At 38.3% G+C, this 20,525-nt stretch overlaps 1 protein-coding gene across 1 annotated transcript in view; it reads left to right on the top strand.

The window, feature by feature from the left end:
• Positions 1-20,525, top strand: part of DMD (dystrophin) — a 1,918,566-nt gene that overhangs the window by 16,403 nt on the left and 1,881,638 nt on the right. The gene's annotated exons all lie outside the window — the stretch shown is intronic.

Consider the following 20,525-nt stretch of genomic DNA (forward strand, 5'->3'; position numbering starts at 1 on the left):
TCCATATGGACATAGACCCATTAAGGAGTACTTCTTGAGTGCAGTTTGTCAGTCAGTTGCAAATCCATCTGATCCATTAGTTCAGAGTGTAACATAATGTAAATATTTCTTTTGAAGTCAGAGAGTCTACAACACAGCTTTAGACATTGTGTTACATCTGAAATAGCTTGGTTTGAGGTCTTGCTGAATGACTGAGAGTAGGCATTTTGCTCTTAATTAAATGGAACAGATTCATACCAGAATAGTATATCTACAAGTGTCATATTTTATTGTTTCATGTCACTTGCCACATAGAACATTCCAATTCACAGTGACAATTTTAGTAGAAAATAGTATTCCCGTCTAAATGTTGGCATTAAGAATTCTGTCAGGATATTCTGACAGCTATGATTCTTTGTTTCACCTTAGCTCTGTGTTTTCTAATTACAATTTTAAGTTTCACATTTCACATTCACACTTTCCTTTTTAACTCTAGTATGCTTTAAACAATAGTCAATTACCATATTTTTCAATGTATAAGATGAACTTTCCCTCCCAAAAAAGTGGGTGAAAATGTCTCTGCATCTCATATAGTGAATGTTGCCGAAGCCCCACCCACCAACCAGCCCCCACCCTTCGGCCTCTGCCTCCCAGAAATTTATCTCCTTGCAGCAAACAGAGAACAGCCTGGTCAGCTTCAGCACAGCCTGATTTAGCACAAGCAGCTGATTGGTGGTTGGATTGGCCTCCTGGAATACCACCTATCAGCTGTTCCAGGCTGCAGGTATCACCACCGCCCATCGCCACCCTCACTACCCATCGCTGCTGCTGCCTATCTATGCTTCTGCAGGCCCCATTTTTGGCCTCTGCGTACCCCATTTTTGGCATCTACATGTCCCATTTTTGGCCCATTCCAGGCAGCTGTTCCAGGCAGTGGGGAGAGGTGGTGGTGGCAGCGATCCCCGCTGCCTGGCATGGACTAAAAACAGGATGCTAGGAGGCCGAAAATGGAGTGTGCAGAGGCGGCAATAAGAAGCAGCAGCAATGAGCGTTGACGGTGGCGATGGGTGGTGGCAATCCCCGCAGCCTGAAACAGCTGATAGGTGGTATTACAGGAGGTTGATCCAACCGCAAACCAGCTGCTTGTGCTGAATCAGGCAGTGCTGAAGCTGACCAGATTGTTTGCTGTTTGCTGCTTCTGCTGCTGGGAGGCAGAAGCAGATTTTTCCCCCTTGTTTTCCTCCCCAAAAGCTAGGTGCATCTGATATTTTGGAGCATCTTATAATAAAAATAATATGATAAGTAACAATTATTACCAGATAAGTTACATTATACATTGATGTCATATAGTTGCAGAAATCATGGTATGGAAATGTCCTTAATTAACCTTTTTCTGAGATTAGTCAAGGCTATTTTTAAAAATGTGCTGAACAACAGCGTATATTCATACTACAGCCTATTAATAGTCAACAAATGTGAAACAACTAATGTAAAAATATCATTGGTTTGGCATCTAATTTGTTTAAATAGTTATCTTGATATAACTTGCTAGATCACTATGTAGTTGGCAGACCATTGAAGGTGTGGTTAAGATCTATAAGCAGAAGTATGAGAAGCGGCATCCCAGCAAGCTAGTACAGAATGTACTAACAGAACTCAGTGTCCAAGAATGTTAGACCAATTTATTCAAAGGATTTGTAGTTTATTATGAAAAGAAATTTATGTTGAATCTTGTATGGCTTCTTTCAGTTGTTTTACGCTCTGACTAGTGTTGGCTTTGTTGGTGACTAGTTACCATGTTTTTTGGCAGCTTTTTTTTTTTTTTACTGCTGACCATTCTGAACATAACTGCCTTTTCCAGTGAATTTAATCACGACATGGCCTAGATAAGTAAGGCAGAATTTTGATTTTGTTTCCCAGTGATACGTCTGGTTTTATATGCTCCAATACATGCTGTCTATCACCTTTGCTATCTACGGAATGTGCAGGAGTCTTGATGAATACCATAATTCAAATGAGTCAATTTTCGTCGTCTAGTTTTTTTATGATTCAACTTTTGCAACTGTAAGTAGCTATGGGAAACATGATAGTGCAAACTAGTCTGCATTTAGTTGCTAGGCTATGTCCTTGCTTTTCCATACATGATTGATGCTCATCATCACTATGTGAGATAGCATGATTCAATGCTTTATTTCTGGATTACATTCACTGCTTTGATCAATCCACAATCCTTAAAATGTGAATTGTTGCACATATTTGATCTTTTCACCATCAGTTGTTGTGATATTTCCATTCCTCACAGTGGTAATGTGCTTGGTCTTTTTGATATTTAGAACGAGACCAAATTAATTGCTTTTTTAATCCTTTTGATTAGATTTTAAGGCCTTTGTTGGTTTCTGAGAGGAGAGTTGTATTATCAGTAAATCAGAGATGCTTATGTTCTTTCCTCCAATCTTTATTTTGATTTTTTTTATTCTTCAAGTTCCAGCTTCCTCATGATCACTTTGGCACATAAGTTGAACAAGAAATCCTACTGCACTCCTTTATCTTAAACCAGTCAGTGTTTCCATATAGTTTTTGCACAGTGGTTTCTTGATTCATGCATAAGGACTGCATCAACTTGACCAGATATATTATCACTCCCAGATCTTCTAGATCTCTCTATTGTTTGTCATGATCACAATCAAAGCTTTCTTATATTCAATAAAGCAGATATAGATGTTATTTTGCTATTCTTTATATTTTTTTTGCATGATCCAGTATAATTTGCAATATGGCCACAAGTACCATAACCTGCTCTGAAGCCAATTTGAACATCTGGCAATCCCTTTTGATGATTGATGCCAGATGTTATTGTATAATCTTAAGGAGAATCTTGCTAGTGTAGGAATGAAAGCAATCGGGCAGTAATTGATACTGGTCGAATTGAAGGACAAATGTAAAGTCTTCCCTTCCCCTTCCCGATGGACAGATTTCCGCCCACAGCCTTATTTCCGCCACCAGTTCTTTAGAGGGCCAAATAGCAGTGTCCCTTTGTGCAAAGGCAGGACCAGCAACAGGACAGCGCAGGGAGGTATAAGCATTTTCCCTCTAAATGGCCCTTTTGAGGGGGAGGAAACTGTTCTTTCAGGTGCTAGAAGTAATTTCAAACTCGACTCTCCCATTGGGGGATGCCTGACCAAATTTGCCAGGCACTGGGAGAGCACTACTACAGATGCATAGGTTCGGGAGATGGTCCAGTCGGGGCTCTTCCTGGAATTCCTCTCCACACCCCTGAGCACTTTGGACTACCAGCCATGGACCTCTTCGCAACACCAGACAACCCCCAGCTGACCTTTTGCAAGGTGTTGTGACCCAGGTTCCCGGACTCAGACTCCTGGAGGACGATGATTCAGAAAGTGAGGAGGAACTGGTAAGGCCTGCTTCCCCTGGGCCCTCTCCCTCCCTGGCACCCACCCAGGAGGAGGAGGAGGGGCTGGTAAGGCCTGATTCCCCCGGGCCTTCTTCTGATTTGGCAATGCCCCAAGCACAATTTTGGCTTGATGCAAGGCAGAGATGCCGAGGGAAACATGCGCAGCAAAGGAAAGGGAGGGGCCAGCCCAGGAAGTGCTGAGTCATGGAGCCACACCCCACAGGGTATACAAGGGGTGGAGCTGCCATTGGGCTTCGTGACAGACAAAAACTGACTTTTGGAAACTTTGGCTGCTTTTGTTCTGTTTCCCTTCCCCCAATACTCCCAGCAAAGAGTCCGTCAGAGGCCTTCCTTTTTTTTCCTTTTATTTACATAGATACATGTCCTGGCCACGTCTACCCACGGGCCTGCCAAGTTTCTGGAGATAACGAGGAAATTATAGATAAGGCCAGAATTACTCACGAATATATTCTTTCCTCCATTGAAATAGTTAGCTCGCGCCAATTCATTAGCTCGCGCCAACTCATTACTTTGTCCAAGACAAAAAACCAGGAAGTCCCGCCTCCTATTTATAGTCTCTGCAGATGTCACTGCATGACAATTATGACTTGGCTTTGTCCCAACTCTTCCGCTGCTGCGCACGGCGATTACGTCTACGTGACCTTGCATCGCTCCAAAACTGTTCTTGGGGCGTTGCCAAATCAGAAGGAGGCTCCATGGAATCAGGCTGTGCCGGCCCCTCCCCATCCCTTTGAGTGGGTGCCAGGGAGGGAAAGGGCTCAAGAGAAGCAGGGCTGGCCAGGTCTTCTCCCTCACTTTCTGAATCATCCGAGTCCAGGAGTCCGGGTCCAGGAACCTGGGTCACAACAGCTTTATTGCGAGACTAGGGAATTGGCTTTTGGATTTCTGTTTATTTCTGAACTCTGGGTTGCTCCAGCAATGGACTGCAGTTGCACTGAAGAGATAGGAGGACTTGGCAGGCAATCGCAGGTTCGTTGCCAGAACTGATATCTGTAGTAGGAATAAATTGCTGGCAAATATAGTCAGCTCGCGTGTCTTTTGGGTTGTGGTTGAGGGGGACAGAACACTACCACCCACAGGTTCATCAGAATAGAATAGAATAGAATAAAGTATTGATAAAGTAGAATTTGAGGAGACGACTTCCGGTGTCCAGCGGCAACGGACGTCTGGAAGGCTTCTCCTGCCTCCAGCGCCCGAATCCGGCCGCCGCCGAGGCCCTCAGGGGCCAGGTGTTCCGAAAAGGACACCTGCCGCACGGACGGCTCGCCAGGGGTCTCCCAGCCGACATACAGGACTGTGGGGACCGATGCTGGCGCGTCCTAGGCTTGGCGGGGTTTGGAGGCCACAGGCCGCGCCATTATTTTGGTCGCCTGGGCGCTGTGCCGTGACACCGGGCATTGGATTTATAACTGCAGCAGCCTGGTGGTGAACAGGGAGCGGAGAAGAATTGAGGAGGAGAAGGAAGGAATATCGGTGGCGTGAGTGGAGTGCTCCGAGTGCGGGGTTTTCTCCCCTGCGGTTGGAAGAGCACGAGTTATTCTGGAGAGGAGAACTTAAAATAAGAAGATTACGGTTTTGTGGAGCTCTGGAGAAGAGGTGATGGAGAAATTTAGGAGGGAAGGTTTGAGGCCCCCTCCTTCTGGGGAACAGTGGTGGCGTCCAGCTTCCGCCTTCACTATGAGAATTTTGATGACATCACTTCCCTTGACTTCCTGGTTGACTAACTGTACTCTGGACTCGTTGCTCCTGTGAGTGCCCCTGGTGGATCCGGAGGAAATTACAAGGATACTGTGCCTGCCTGAGGATTTTGTATTTTTTTTCCTTAATGGCAAAGGTCAGAGACCAACTGCTGGAGAGATGGAAGAATTTTGGAAAAGTTATCTAATATGGACAAGAAATTGGATGAAATAAGAGCAGAAATTGTGACTATCCAAAAGGATTTAAAGGATACTCAACAAGTTTCAGCAGAAAACAAGCAGAAAGTGGAAGGTTTGGAGGGTGAGATGCGGGCAGTGCAGAAAGAGAGGAGGCGACAGGCAATGCTGTGCTTGGACTACAGAGGGATAAAATGTCTTATTTCCTTAGGTTTCAAAATTTGGAAGAAGTGGACCAAGAAGACTTGAGAGATGTTGTGACTAAATTGTTGGGAGAATTTCTTGGGAGAGGTGTTGATTTCATGAATTGGGATGTGGATCGAGTTTATAGAGTTAATTCAATATGCACGCACGCATGCAGTTCCCAGAGAGGTTCATGTCAAATTTGTGAGAAGAGGCGAGAGATGAAATTCTTAGAAAACATAGGAGTGGGGCACTGATTTACAGGGGCAGGAGATAGCCATTCTGAGGCAGATTCCCAGACAGGTACGTGAAAAAGAAAGAAATATTATTTTTGTCAAGCAAATTGTACCAGAAGGAGTGGGCTTCAGATGGCTGATGCCAGAGGATTGATGATTTTCGGGAGGGCATTACGAAAAAATCAGTACAATTGCGGAGGCTACGGCCTATGTGGAGGAACACAAAGCCTCCTGGAATCAGATGACCCAGGAATTGAAGAAGGAGGTTATAGATCATGGGCGGAGCGGCTGCCGCTGTTGCGGCCCTGGAGTTGGGTCAGGCTGAACCCAGAGTTCTGAGATCTAAAACTAGGAAGTGATAAAGATATTTGGGATTGTGTTGGTTTTCCTTATTCTCTTTTGTACGATATTCTGTTTATTCTTGACCCTTCTTTATTACGTATTTAAAATTTGTAAACTTAGCTACTTCGTGTCACCTGCTTGCCATACGGCTGTTGTATGTGTTAAAAAATTTGAGTAAAATTCTTATTTTAGATAAGAAAAATGAAAATTTACCATACCTGATATGTATTTGTATAAACCTTTTTTTGACTAATAAAAACTTTTTGATAAAGTAGAATTTGATATTGACATTGATAAAGTAAAGTAAAGTAAAGGAGAATTGATAAAGTAGACCATAATCTACTACTAGATAAAGAAAATGTGGGTTAGACAGCACCACCACCAGATGGATTCGTAACTGGCTGACCAACCGCATTCAACGTGTAGTCCTCAATGGAACTACATCCACATGGAGGGAAGTATGCAGTGGAGTACCCCAAGGCTCTGTTTTAGGCCCAGTACTCTTCAACATCTTCATCAATGACTTGGACAAGGGGATAGATGGGGAACTCATCAAATTTGCAGATGACACCAAGCTGGCAGGAATAATCAACACTCCAGAAGATAGGCTCAAGTTACAGAAAGATCTTGACAGACTTGAACATTGGGCGCTATCTAACAAAATGAAATTCAACAGTGAAAAAAGTAAGGTTCTACATTTAGGCAAAAAAACCAAAATGCACAGGTACCGTATATGTAGTACCTTGCTCAATAGAGAGGGATCTTGGAGTCCTAGTGGACAACCGTTTAGATATGAGCCAGCAGTGTGCAGCAGCTGCTAAAAAAGCCAACACAGTTCTGGGCTGCATAAACAGAGGGATAGAATCAAGATCACGTGAAGTGTTAGTGCCACTTTATAATGCCTTGGTAAGGCCACACTTGGAATATTGCATCCAGTTTTGGTCGCCACGATGTAAAAAAGATGTTGAGACTCTAGAAAGAGTGCAGAGAAGAGCAACAAAGATGATTAGGGGACTGGAGGCTAAAACATATGAAGAACAGTTGCAGGAAGTGGGTATGTCTAGTTTAATAAAAAGAAGGACTAGGGGAGACATGATAGCAGTGTTCCAATATCTCAGGGGTTGCCACAAAGAAGAGGGAGTCGGGTGTTCTCCAAAGCACCTGAGGTAGAACAAGAAGCAATGGGTGGACACTGATCAAGGAAAGAAGCAACTTAGAACTAAGGAGACAGTTAGAACAATTAATAAGTGGAACGACTTGCCTGCAGAAGTTGTGAATGCTCCAACACTGGAAATTTTTAAGAAAATGTTGGATAACCATCTGACTGAGATGATGTAGGGTTTCCTGCCTGGGCAGGGGGTTGGACTAGAAGGCCTCCAAGGTCCCTTCCAACTCTGTTGTTATATTATATTATATATTATATAAAGAATAGAATAGAATAGAATAGAATAGAATAGAATAGAATAGAATAGAATAGAATAGAATAGAATTTTTTTTTATTGGCCAAGTGTGATTGGACACACAAGGAATTTGTCTTGGTGCATATGCTCTCAGTGTACATAAAAGAAAAGATACGTTCATCAAGGTACAACATTTACAACATAATTGATGGTCAATATATCAATATAAATCATAAGGATTGCCAGCAACAAAGTTACAGTCATACAGTCATAAGTGGAAAGAGATTGGTGATGGGAACAATGAGAAGATTAATAGTAGTGCAGATTTAGTAAATAGTTTGATAGTGTTGAGGGAATTATTTGTTTAGCAGAGTGATGGCCTTCGGGAAAAAAACTGTTCTTGTGTCTTGTTCTCGTGTGCAGAGCTCTATAGCATCGTTTTGAGGGTAGGAGTTGAAACAGTTTATGTCCTGGATGTGAGGGATCTGTAAATATTTTCACGGCCCTCTTCTTGATTCATGCAGTATACAGGTCCTCAATGGAAGGCAGGTTGGTAGCAATTATTTTTTTCTGCAGTTCTAATTATCCTCTGAAGTCTGTGTTTTTCTTGTTGGGTTGCAGAACCGAACCAGACAGTTATAGAGGTGCAAATGACAGACTCAATAATTCCACTGTAGAACTGAAGCAGTCAGCATTAGTTTAAATGGACTCCAGAGGATGGTAGAGGACAGGAAGGCCTGGAGGAACATTGTCCATGGGGTCGTGATGGGTCGGACACGACTTCGCAACTAACAACAACAAATATGCTCATTCTAAAACAAAGTTCTACACAATGTGATCAATGATCAAATCAAATTGTGTTGAACTAGAGAAAAATGTATTTGTAACATTGCACTTACATCTTTATCATTAATCCTGCCTTCTCTTATGTTGTGAAAAATCGCTAAATATCATCAATATGTCTTTGAAAAAAGACAATGAAAATTCTTATTTTCTTTATATAGTTTTATTACAAAAAAGAATGGAATAATGCAATAATAGAATAATAATAGAATTAATTGTTCTAACTGTCAATAAATGTCTCCTTAGTTCTAGGTTGCTTTTCTCCTTGATTAGTTTCCACCCATTGCTTCTTGTCCTGTCCTCAGGTGCTTTGGAAAATAGCTTGACTCACTCTTCTTTGTGGCAGCCCCTGAGATACAGTATTGAAACACTGCTATCATGTCACCTCTACTCCTTCTTTTCATCAAACTAGACTTACTCAATTCCAGCAACTGTTCTTTATATGCTTTAGCCTAAAGTCCCCTAATCATCTTTGTTGCTCTTCTCTGCACTCTTTCTAGAGCAGGGCTGTTAAACACCCGGCCCACAGGTCAGATGGGTCATGTGTTCGCCACGCCCACACCCAGTTTAGTGAAAGGGGAAAAAATCCTGATATGTCACATGACACCACCCTGATGATGTGAGTTTGACACCCCAGTTCTAGAGTATCAATATCTTTTTTACATCATGGCAATCAAAATTGGATGCAGTATTCCAAGTTTGGCCTTACCAAGGCATTATAAAGTGGTATTAACACTTCACATGATCTTGATTCTATCCCTCTGTTTATGGAGCTTAGAACTATGTTGACTTTTTTGGCAGCTGCAGCAAACTGCTGGCTCCTATTTAAATGATTGTCCACTAGGACTCCAAGATCCCTCTCACAATTACTACTATTGAGTGAGGTACTACATATACTGTATCTATGCATTTTGTTTTATTTGCTTAAATGTAATGTAAAACCTTACTTTTTTCACCATTGAATTTCATTTTGTTAGATAGCACCCAATGTTCAACTTTACACCATTAATTTTGTAAAATAAATATTTAAATATCTCTACAGAATTTGTATCTAGTGGGCTGGAAATACTTTGGAAACTTGTTTTCCATTTTCTTTGCCATTGGGAGGACAATGAGACTTGAACAGAAAAAAGTCATTATTAAATTATAGCCTATTTGGAAACTAGCATTTGAAGATAAAAGGTTGGGAAAAACTTCATTTTAATATGAAAACATACAAGATCTAAGTTTTTTTTCAATGTTATGTGCTTGTAATCATTAAGCAAAATGTCAAGTCTTGGAGACAGAAAGCTGACAATTGTAGTACTGGGATTGTTTGAAATAGTGAATGTCCTCACATCCTTTACCTGAAATCGTTGGATAAATCTGCTGGCATTTCTAAAAGACATTTCATTTCTAAAATACTACATCTAGTGTACCTAAAACATTATGCAGGTAACATTGGTCTACAAATTTTGGGAAATTATCAACCTCTGAGATAAAATGGGTTAATTTTACATAGTTTGATTAGATGAATTAGAAAACAGGTGATTAATGGTGCTAGTTGGCTAAAGTTTTCAGGATATTTCACAATAAAAATCTATACACAGGCGAGTATATTTGTCTGCAAGGGAGGGAGGTGTCTAATGATCATGATGCCTCGTAACCTCTTGATAAAGTATGGTAGAATAATGAAAATGGTACCACATGGAAATTGTATAAATTTATCTTCACTTTGAGAACAGCAAGGCAGATGACTATGAAAAACACATAGAAAATTTGCTTAGGTTCTATAAAGCACTTGGTGCAAACATGTAACTGAAAAAACACTACTGATACTCACATTTAGACTACTTCCCTTTGAACTGTGGGGCAGTGAGTGATGAGCATGGGGAGAGATTCCACCAGGATATTTCAGGCATGGAAAAAAGATACCAAGGGAAATGGAGTCTATCCATGCATGCTAATTACTGCTGGAATCTCCCCAGGGATGATCCTACTGCAGTTCACAAGAGAAAAGCCAAAATGTGCAGTTTAGGTACCGAATGAAGATGGAATCTTGTTGTTTAATCTGATGTTAGAGCTTGTCAGTTTTTCATGCAAAAAGCATAAAAATGTTATATGAAAAACTAATAAATAAATGGAAAGTTATGTATTGGGTATCAATAAAAAGATAAAATTATAATGATTCTCATTGCTATATAAAATTTTGCAGAAACGTTATGGAGCATAATTGCATATCATAATTTTGAATTATTTTGGTGCAATTTAGACCTGAAGCTGTATCTTGGAAACCGGAGCCAATTAATACTCAGGACTTAACTTCCCTTTATTAGTGACCCAATTCTGGTAAAATTAAGCTACTTTCATTTCCAAGGCTTTCTCCTTGTAGACCAGGAGTATCATGAAGCATTGTGTTGCATAAAATTTTAAATGTATTTGAATGGTGTTGCAGTTTGCAAGAATTCTGTAAACAAACACTGGTGACAGTAGGATTTGTTGAGTAAATCAGTCATAGATTTGCTGTTCAGCCATTTTCACTTCTGATGCGAATTTATAGACTAATGCTTATGTACTTTGTCATTTTTAAAATATACTTATTTGTCATTTGTTTACAATAGTATTTTTAAATAAAAGATTTATAAAAGGTTTATTAAAAAAAAGCAAACCTCATAAAAAGAAAACGGAGGCCATGAACAAGTAAAAAGCAGATTTTTTTTAGAGATATATCAAAAAGATTTTGCAAAAGGGTTCTCTGCAAGGGAGAGAATGTCTTACAGATCTGGATACATGGTTTAAATACATTTTCAAACAGGCAGCAGAAAAATTGAAACAATTAAACATCCCCACATATCGGACGTTACGTAAGTTTTTGGCTTATTCAGCAACATCATCCTTATTAGAAATTCCCCATGGAAATACCCTTTCCATATGTCTTTTACCAAAACAATTAAGTGGAACATGTTTTCTTCCTTCCTTCTATTAATTTAGCTTGGGTCAGCTTGGCCTGGCTTAGAATGTACTATTCAAATTTATAATGTTAATTGTCACAAAAAGCATCATACACAGACCCTTATCCTAATATCATATCTAGCTGGTCAGCTAAGGCTAGCTGAGGTTATGAAAAGTGCAAATATGGAGTCACTAAGGCTCTTATTCTTTACAGGAATAATTATATTTCTCACAGACAAAATTACTGATACAGACTCATTTGGCAAGACATAATTCTTTTGTATCTCTTACAGTTTATAGGTAGTTCCGTAATTAAAAATACTGTGAGTCATAACATTAAAACCAATAATCATTTGAATAAAACATAATGTAATATTAAAAATTATGTAACATTTCATGGTAATTTGAGGTGATCATTTCACTTTTTCTAATGTAGAGTTGACCCTGGCCTTTGTATAGAGTATCACAAACAGGTCTTGTGAAGAATTTAAATTTAAATAATAAATAAGAGAAAGTAAAAATTATAGTGACTAGGTGTTATTCTCATTTATTTTGACACATTGTTTATTCGTTTATTGTTTGATTCTGACTCATACTTTTTTGCCAAAACATAATTCATATTATGAATCTCCATCTTGGCTTCTTTTGCTGAAATGTGTTGAGGTGCTTTATGTGAAAAAAATCCTTTGTGATTTAGACATTGGGCTGTGCATGCTTAAATATAATTTGGAAGAAATGCTTCAGATTGAAATAAGGTTATTGCTGCAAGAGTCCAACTAACTAATGAATGGATTACTTAAAAGTAGTAACACCTTACTATTTATACATATTTAAATTCTATCTTATTCTACTTTTATATTATCTATCTTCCTTTATTTCAACTGCATTTCATTTACATACATCTACATTTTCTTTATTTCATCTACATACAGATTTTACCCTGTTGTTCAATTTTCATTATCTTTCCTATTTTCTAACCATTCATACCACCTAAACCACACCTTATAATATTCTGTATCCTCTTTTTCTTTGATTTCTTTTGTGAGCTTATCCATCTCTGCACATTCTATGATTTTCTTAATTAAATCTTCTTGTGTTGGTGGGTTCTCTTTCTTCCAAATTTTCACGTAAGCTATATGTGCTGCTGTTAATATGTGTAGTATTAAGTATTGTGTTTCATTTATATTATTTTCTGTTGGAATCCCTAATAAGAATTGTTCTGGCTCTCTCTTTATTGATTCCTGTATTATCTCTTCTAACCACTTTTTGATTTTGGCCCAGAATTGTTTTGCCACCGGACAGGTCCACCAGAGATGATAATACGTTCCATAGTTACTCTTACATTTCCAACACTTTGGTGAGTTACTAGGGAACATCTTTGCTATTCTAGCTGGTGGAAGATGCCATCTGTGAAACATCTTCATCTGGTTTTCCTTGTATGCTGTCGATATTGTCAATTTCATGTTTGTTCTCTACATCTTTTCCCACTTCTCTAGTTCTATTGTATGATTAAAATTTCTTGCCCATTTAATCATAGTATCTTTACTATTTCCTCTTCCATTTTATACCGTAACAGGAAATTATATGTTTTACTAATTAATTTCTGGTCCTTCCTATATATTATTTTATCCAGTTCATTTTGCTCCAATGGTATCTGATTAGTCTTTGTATCTTCTATATATTTTGATCTAATTTGGACATACATCCACCATTCAACTTCCCTGTTCAAATCCTGTTCCAATTCTTGTTTTGTTTTTAATTTTCCCAATTTATTTCATATATCCCTGTACCTAATTATTTTGGTCCAATCTATTAATTTTTTTCCCCCAAAAGTTTTTATTTTCATTTTCTATCATCATATTTAATGTACAGTCATTTATCCATCACCTTTTAACTTTCATTTGTTACCTATTCAGGCCTGCTCTATTAAATTTGGATGTGTTAGTGTTTTATTAGGGTAAATCCAAGATGGTATATTCATATAGTGTTGTTTTTTAAATTTTATTCCAAATTATTAATAATGAATTCCTAATTATGTATCTTCTAAAATACCCATGGGTTTTGTACTTTTCACCCCACAAGAATACATGCCATCCTATCTGTAGGTCATGGCCTTCTATTGTTAAAATTCTTTTGCTTCCCAATTCCATCCATTCCTTTAACCATGTCAGGCATGCTGCCTGGTAATAAATTTCCCAATCTGGTAGGGCTACTCCTCCCCTATCTTTGGTATCCTGTAGGGTTTTTAATTTAATTCTACGCTTTCTTCCTTGCCATATAAATTTTGAGGTCAATCTATTGATCTCAGCCGCTGGGTGAGATCATCAGTGGCTTCGGTGTGAGGTACCAGCTGTACGCGGATGACACCCAGCTGTACTTTTCCACACCGGGCCACCCCAACGAAGCTATCGAAGTGCTGTCCCGGTGTCTGGAAGCCGTACGGGTCTGGATGGGGAGAAACAGGCTCAAGCTCAATCCATCCAAGACAGAGTGGCTGTGGATGCCGGCATCCCGGTACAGTCAGCTGAGTCCACGGCTGACTGTTGGAGGCGAGTCATTGGCCCCGATGGAGAGGGTGCGCAACTTGGGCGTCCTCCTGGATGAACGGCTGTCTCTGGAAGATCATTTGACGGCCGTCTCCAGGAGAGCGTTCTACCAGGTTCGCCTGGTGCGTCAGTTGCGCCCCTTTCTAGACCGGGATGCCCTATGCACGGTCACTCACGCCCTCGTGGCATCTCGCCTGGATTACTGCAATGCTCTCTACATGGGGCTCCCCTTGAAGGGCATCCGGAGGCTGCAGTTAGTCCAGAATGCGGCTGCGCGGGTGATAGAGGGAGCCCCTCGTGGCTCCCATATGACACCTATCCTGCGCAGACTGCACTGGCTACCTGTGGCCTTCCGGGTGCGCTTCAAGGTCTTGGTAACCACCTTTAAAGCGCTCCATGGCATAGGGCCGGGTTATTTACGGGACCGCCTACTGCTACCGAATACCTCTCACCGACCCTTGCGCTCTCACAGAGAGGGACTCCTCAGGGTGCCATCAGCGAGGCAGTGTCGTCTGGCGACGCCCAGGGGAAGGGCCTTCTCTGTGGGGGCTCCCACCCTCTGGAACGAACTACCCCCAGGACTTCGTCAACTTCCGGACCTCCGAACCTTCCGTCGCGAGCTTAAAACACACTTATTTATCTGCGCAGGACTGGATTAGATTTTAAATTTATTGGTTTTAAATGGGTTTTATTTTTTATATTGTTTTTAAACATTCGGCCTTTTAGAATAAGTTTTTTAATTGTTATTTTAATCTGTATTTATGTGTTTTTATTGGCCTGTGAACCGCCCTGAGTCCTTCGGGAGATAGGGCGGTATATAAATACGATTAATAAATAAATAAATAAATAAATAAATATTTAATAAATCAAAGTATTTTTTTCTATTCTTATCGGTATAACCTGGAAGAGGAACAAGACTTTGGGCAAAATATTCATTTTTATTGCTGCCACTCTTCCCATCCATGAAATTTGTAAATTTTTCCAATTTTCCAAATCTTTCCTAATTTGCAGTATTAATTTGTCATAATTATCTTTTTAATTTAGGAACCTCTTGCTGTTAGCCAAATCCCTAGATTTTTTTTTTTTGTTGTTGTCTGAATGTTCATACTATTTTCTAATTCTGTCTCTTGTTTTTTTGTAAGACTTTTTGTTAGTAATTTGGATTTCTTCCTATTAATTTTCAAACCTGCCACTATGCCAAATTCTTCTATTTTTTAAATCTGTTTGGGGCCTGATTTTAAGGGTTCCTCAATTATAAAAACCATATCGTCTGCGAAGGCATGCAGTTTATACTCCTCATTTTTTATTTTCAATCCTTTATCTCCCAATCCTCTCTATTTATTTTTAAGAGCAGCTCCAATGATAGTATAAAGAGAAGTGGGGAAAGTGGGCATCCTTGTCTTACACCTTTTGTTATTCCAACTCTATCTGTCATGTCTTGGTTAATAATCACCCTTGCAGTTTGCTTTGAATATATTTTTTCAATCATGTTTTCAAATTTGGATCCAAATTCCATTTTTTTAATTTGTTGTATCATGAATCTCCAATTCAAATTATCGAAATCTTTTTGGGCATCAAGGAAAACCAGTGAAGCTTGTATCTCTGGGTGTACTTCATAATACTCTAATATGTCAATTATGGTCTGGATATTATTTTTGATTTGTCGACCAGGCAGGAAACCATTTTGATCTGGATGTATATATTTATCTAAAATTGTTTTTAACCTTTCCTCAATAATTGACATATATATTTTATAGTCAGAATTCAATAAAGAGATAGGTCTGTAGTTTTGTACTAATTGCTGGTCTGTATCTTCCTTAGGTATAAGTGTAATTAATGCTTCTGTCCATGTCTGGGGTATGTTTGTATGTTGTAGTGCTTTGTTGAATATTTCCAGCATTAACCCTCCTATTTGTTTTTGGATACTCCTATATAATTCAACTGGTATTCTATCTGGGCCCGGCGTTTTATTGTTTTTTTTTTTTTGTCTTTTTATTGCCATTCCAAATTCTGTTTCAAAGATTGGCTGGTTTAATACTTCTTTCTGTTCTTCCGTCAATTTGCATACATTCGTTTCCTCTAAATAATTTTGAATTTCTGCTTCTGTCATTTCTTCCTGTGTATATAGTTTCGAAAAAAAGTATGTACTATTTGTTTCTTATCTTCTCTTTTGTATTGGATTTTCCCTTCCTCATCTTTCAAATGTTGAATCATTCTTTTATCTTTTTCCTTTTTTAATTTATAGGCTAACCATCTGCTCACCTTGTTTCCATGCTCAAAATAATTTTGTTTGGCCATCTTTATTTTCAATGCCACTTCCTCTTGAATTATCAAATTTAATTTATGTTTAATTATCCTCCTTTCCTCTTTTATTTTTTTATTTTGGGGATCTTTTTTTTTTAATTTGCATTTATATCCCGCCTTTCTCCGAAGACTCAGGGCGACTTACACTATGTCAAGCAATAGTCTTCATCCATTTGTATATTATATACAAAGTCAATTTATTGCCCCCAACAATCTGGGTCCTCATTTTACCTACCTTATAAAGGATGGAAGGCTGACTCAACCTTGGGCCTGGTGGGACTTGAACCTGCAGTAATTGCAAGCAAGCTGCTGTTAATAACAGACTGCATTAATCTGTTGAGCCACCATTTTTGCAGATCTTCTGCTTTTTTAAGCTCTTCCTGTAGTTTGTTTTGGTGGGACCTTTTCTTTTTCTTTTTCTTTTTGTTATATATGCAATCATCACCCCACTAATATATGCTTTTAATGTGTCCCAAAGATTTTGGATTGACGTATCTTCTTTTTTATTTATACTTATGAAAATCTCTAATTCTTTTTCCAGGTATTTCTTATATTCTCTCTCTTTACATATATTTTGGTTTAAGGTCCATCTTTTTTAACTTTTTTATCCTTTCCAGTAGATTATTATTGGATTATGGTCAGCCGATTCATTTTTTTCCTATTTCTATTTGCAATTGTGTTGTTATCCAGGCCATGTCAATCCTGGACCACGACTGATGGGGATGGGAATAATATCTATATTGCCTTTCTTTTTTGTGAATTTCTCTCCATATGTCTCTTAACCTTAGTTCCAATGCCATGTTAAAGAATTTTTTGGGTAATATTTCCTTCTTTTTATTTATACTTATGAAAATCTCTAATTCTTTTTCCAGGTATTTCTTATATTCTCTCTCTTTACATATATTTTGGTTTAAGGTCCATCTTTTTTAACTTTTTTATCCTTTCCAGTAGATTATTATTGGATTATGGTCAGCCGATTCATTTTTTTCCTATTTCTATTTGCAATTGTGTTGTTATCCAGGCCATGTCAATCCTGGACCACGATTGATGGGGATGGGAATAATATCTATATTGCCTTTCTTTTTTGTGAATTTCTCTCCATATGTCTCTTAACCTTAGTTCCAATGCCATGTTAAAGAATTTTTTGGGTAATATTTCCTTCTTTTTTTATTTTTCTTATTGCTATGGGAATCTCTTTTAATATCAACTATAGCATTATAGTCTTCTATAATGCATTTATTTTCTATTTTATGTTCTGTTATTGTATCATGCAATTTTTTGTAGTATCCGTGTTGATTTTTTTTGGGCGCATATACAACTACTAATAAAATTTGCTTATATTTCATGTTTAGTTTTATCATCAAAGTTCTTCCCTCATCATCTGCATAAACTAAATATATGCTTAAATATAATTTGGAAGAAATGCTTCAGACTGAAATAAGGTTATTGCTGCAAGAGTCCAACTAACTAATGAATTGATTGCTTAAAAGTAGTAACACCTTCAAGGGAAATCTAAAAACAGCCAGGCTGCTTTAATGTGGGAGACAGATGCAGCATTCATATTTGGCCAGGATTTGATTCTGAATAATTTTTGAAGCATTCATGGTCTTATTAAATACTAGACGGTTACATTTTCAGAAATTTCCACACATGAGCTAATATAATTTTCATATTTATTAATGTACTTATTGTTTTTAGCTGTGTAGTAGCCATCCAGAAGCTCTTGTTTGTTATAGACATCAATTTGTTGCAATTAATTATGGCTAACTTCAGCAGGATATTATTATTATTATCATTTGCCAGACAAGGATATAAGAAATACAGAAAGCATTAGTCCACACAACTTGATTTTAATGTTTTCTTTGAACACCTGTAGGGGAATAAATCCATAGTTTTAAAAAGGTTTCTGATAAATGGGTCCACAACTAGTTTTAATATTTAATGTTAATCTAAAAGCTTCTATACTGTACTCTAGAGCTTAGGATTTCTCTCTCTGTCTAATAAAAAGGATCTCAATCAATAGCTAATATAATAAAAACAGACTTGCCTGAAAAGCATGAAATTATAATATCAAGTAGATAATAGCTTCACAAAGTTTTTCCAGAGCTAATGGATTTATGGAGTATGTGGCCTTTGTCAAAAGAGCTTTTAGGTGATTCACTACTTCACTGATTTTTCAAGCAAATGTTTTATTTCTTTTCTATGAGGTCTAGCTTGCAATGGTAGAAAATGATTGGTTAATTAATTAAATTAATTAGTTCTGGAAAATACTAGCTTTCAGAACTTGTAGGTGAGATAAAATGTTTGACAATCTTGTGATTCAATTTGCAGTTCAGAAGCATGAAAAACATGGAAGTATGCACACAGGACACACAGGAATGTAAACATGCAGAAAAGATACACAAAAATAATTTCAATAGTTTAGAAAATATGATTTATTTCTCAATTAAAAATAAGGCTGAAACTTATTCAAGTTTGTTTAAATCTAATCAAACAAATCAAAAATAACATAAATATACAAAAAATCAAAACATTGAAATGCAAATAGCAAGAGGCAAATAATAAGAATCATATATGTAGTTAAAATAGTTTAATTGGTGCAAGTTTTCAATGCCACTTTTTGAAATCTGAGAAATCACCTTCTATTTCAGATCTGTTAACATATCTTTTATCAATATATAAGCAGCTATTCTTGTGATTATATTTAATGGTAATTTTTTAGAAAATATTTTAGGAAAAAGGTTCTATAAATATGATTTAGATTAAGTTTTGTAACAAGTTATTTAAAATTATCCTCCTTGATGATAATATTTATTTCATAGCATATAGCTATAACTTTTGGAAGTAAGCTGCAAGTTTGGAAATCAATAGCATGCGTAAGATATTCCTATAAATAACAAAGCATTTTTAAACTTCAGTATGTCTTTTTTTTGCTTCTTCCAATTAGTAACTTTAAATTTAAATATGTAGCAATAAAAAAGTAAAAATGAAGTCAGTTAGAAGAAATGAACAGTATTTAGATCAGTTGCTATTACCACAGGGACGGGTTTCAAAACCCGTCGCTACCTGTTTGCTTGTGGGCACAGGCATGCTCATGTGCACATGTGATGCTTCTGGGCATGCGCAGAAGCATCCAGGCGGGTGGGCAGAGACTGCTACTGCCACTACTGGTTCACCTAATCTCGGGCGAATCAGTAGGAACCCACCACTGTATTACCAGTACCTTCTGCAAGTTTTACAGTGAAACCATTATGAGGAATTCCATTACATGAAAGTTGCTATGAAAGTTACATGAATGTGACTCCAGTGCAAGGAGTGTGGATGAAAATTATTTAATCTTGTAACACACTGACAAATTCATCACCACAATTTCAGTTGGAAAACTATAAACAAGTATAGATTGTTCCCAACACCCATCTCCTTCCACGTATGACTGTAACTTTGTTACTTGTATCCTTACGATTTATACTGATATTGTTTCCTGATTGCTTATTTGTAGCCTATGACTATCATTAAGTGTTAAATTTGTACCCTATAACTATCATTAAGTGTTGTAAGTGTTGTACCTTGATGAAGGTATCTTTTCATTTATGTACACTGAGAGCATATGCACCAAGACAAATTCCTTGTGTGTCCAATCACACTTGGCCAATAAAAATTCTATTCTATTCTATCAAGCCATACCTGTAATGTATTTTGAACTTTGAGAGGGAATTTTGGGCGGGAAAATTGCACGTTGCTGATTGGTTGAAGCCTCAACCAAAAGAGTATTTAAAGAGGGGTTTTTGCCGATTGTGTTTGCTGGAGTCACAATAAACTAAAGAGCTGTTGTCACTCACTGGTCTCCTGCCTCTTCATTGCCCGAACTTAACATTGGCGACGAAGGTGGGATGTTGAGGCAGTGAGATCGAAAAAAGAGCTGACGGAACCAGGAATTCGAAAACCCAGCCAGTTCTCGAAGGCGGAAAATAGCGATGTCCAGCTACACACTGCCAGCGCCATTTGACCCAGCAAAGGAGAAATGGGGGTCGTACATGGCTCGTTTCGAGTGTTTCCTCGAAGCAAATGAACTACAGGGAGTCTCGGATAATCGGAAGCGAGCATACTTCCTGAGCCACTGCGGTCCGGAGGTCTTCGATACGGCGGAGTCACTCTCAGAGCCAACGCCGGTACAATTGGTACCATGGCAGACACTACAAACAACACTTCGAGTGCACTACGCACCGGTACCCTCGAAGTTCGTCCAATGGTTCGAGTTGAGGCAACGGGTACAGCGAGAGGGCGAATCAATAAGTGTGTACATGGCCGCGTTGAGGAAAGCCGCAAACCACTGTGAGTACAGAGATTTGGAGGATTCCCTACTCGAACAACTCATTTGTGGGGTCAGGGACATCAGACTACAAAGGCGGCTGCTGTCTAAAAGCAACCTGACTTTAGCGATAGCCCTGGATGAA

The sequence above is a fragment of the Ahaetulla prasina genome, chromosome 5 (genome assembly GCF_028640845.1).
Source record: "Ahaetulla prasina isolate Xishuangbanna chromosome 5, ASM2864084v1, whole genome shotgun sequence".
Lineage (NCBI taxonomy): Eukaryota > Metazoa > Chordata > Lepidosauria > Squamata > Colubridae > Ahaetulla > Ahaetulla prasina.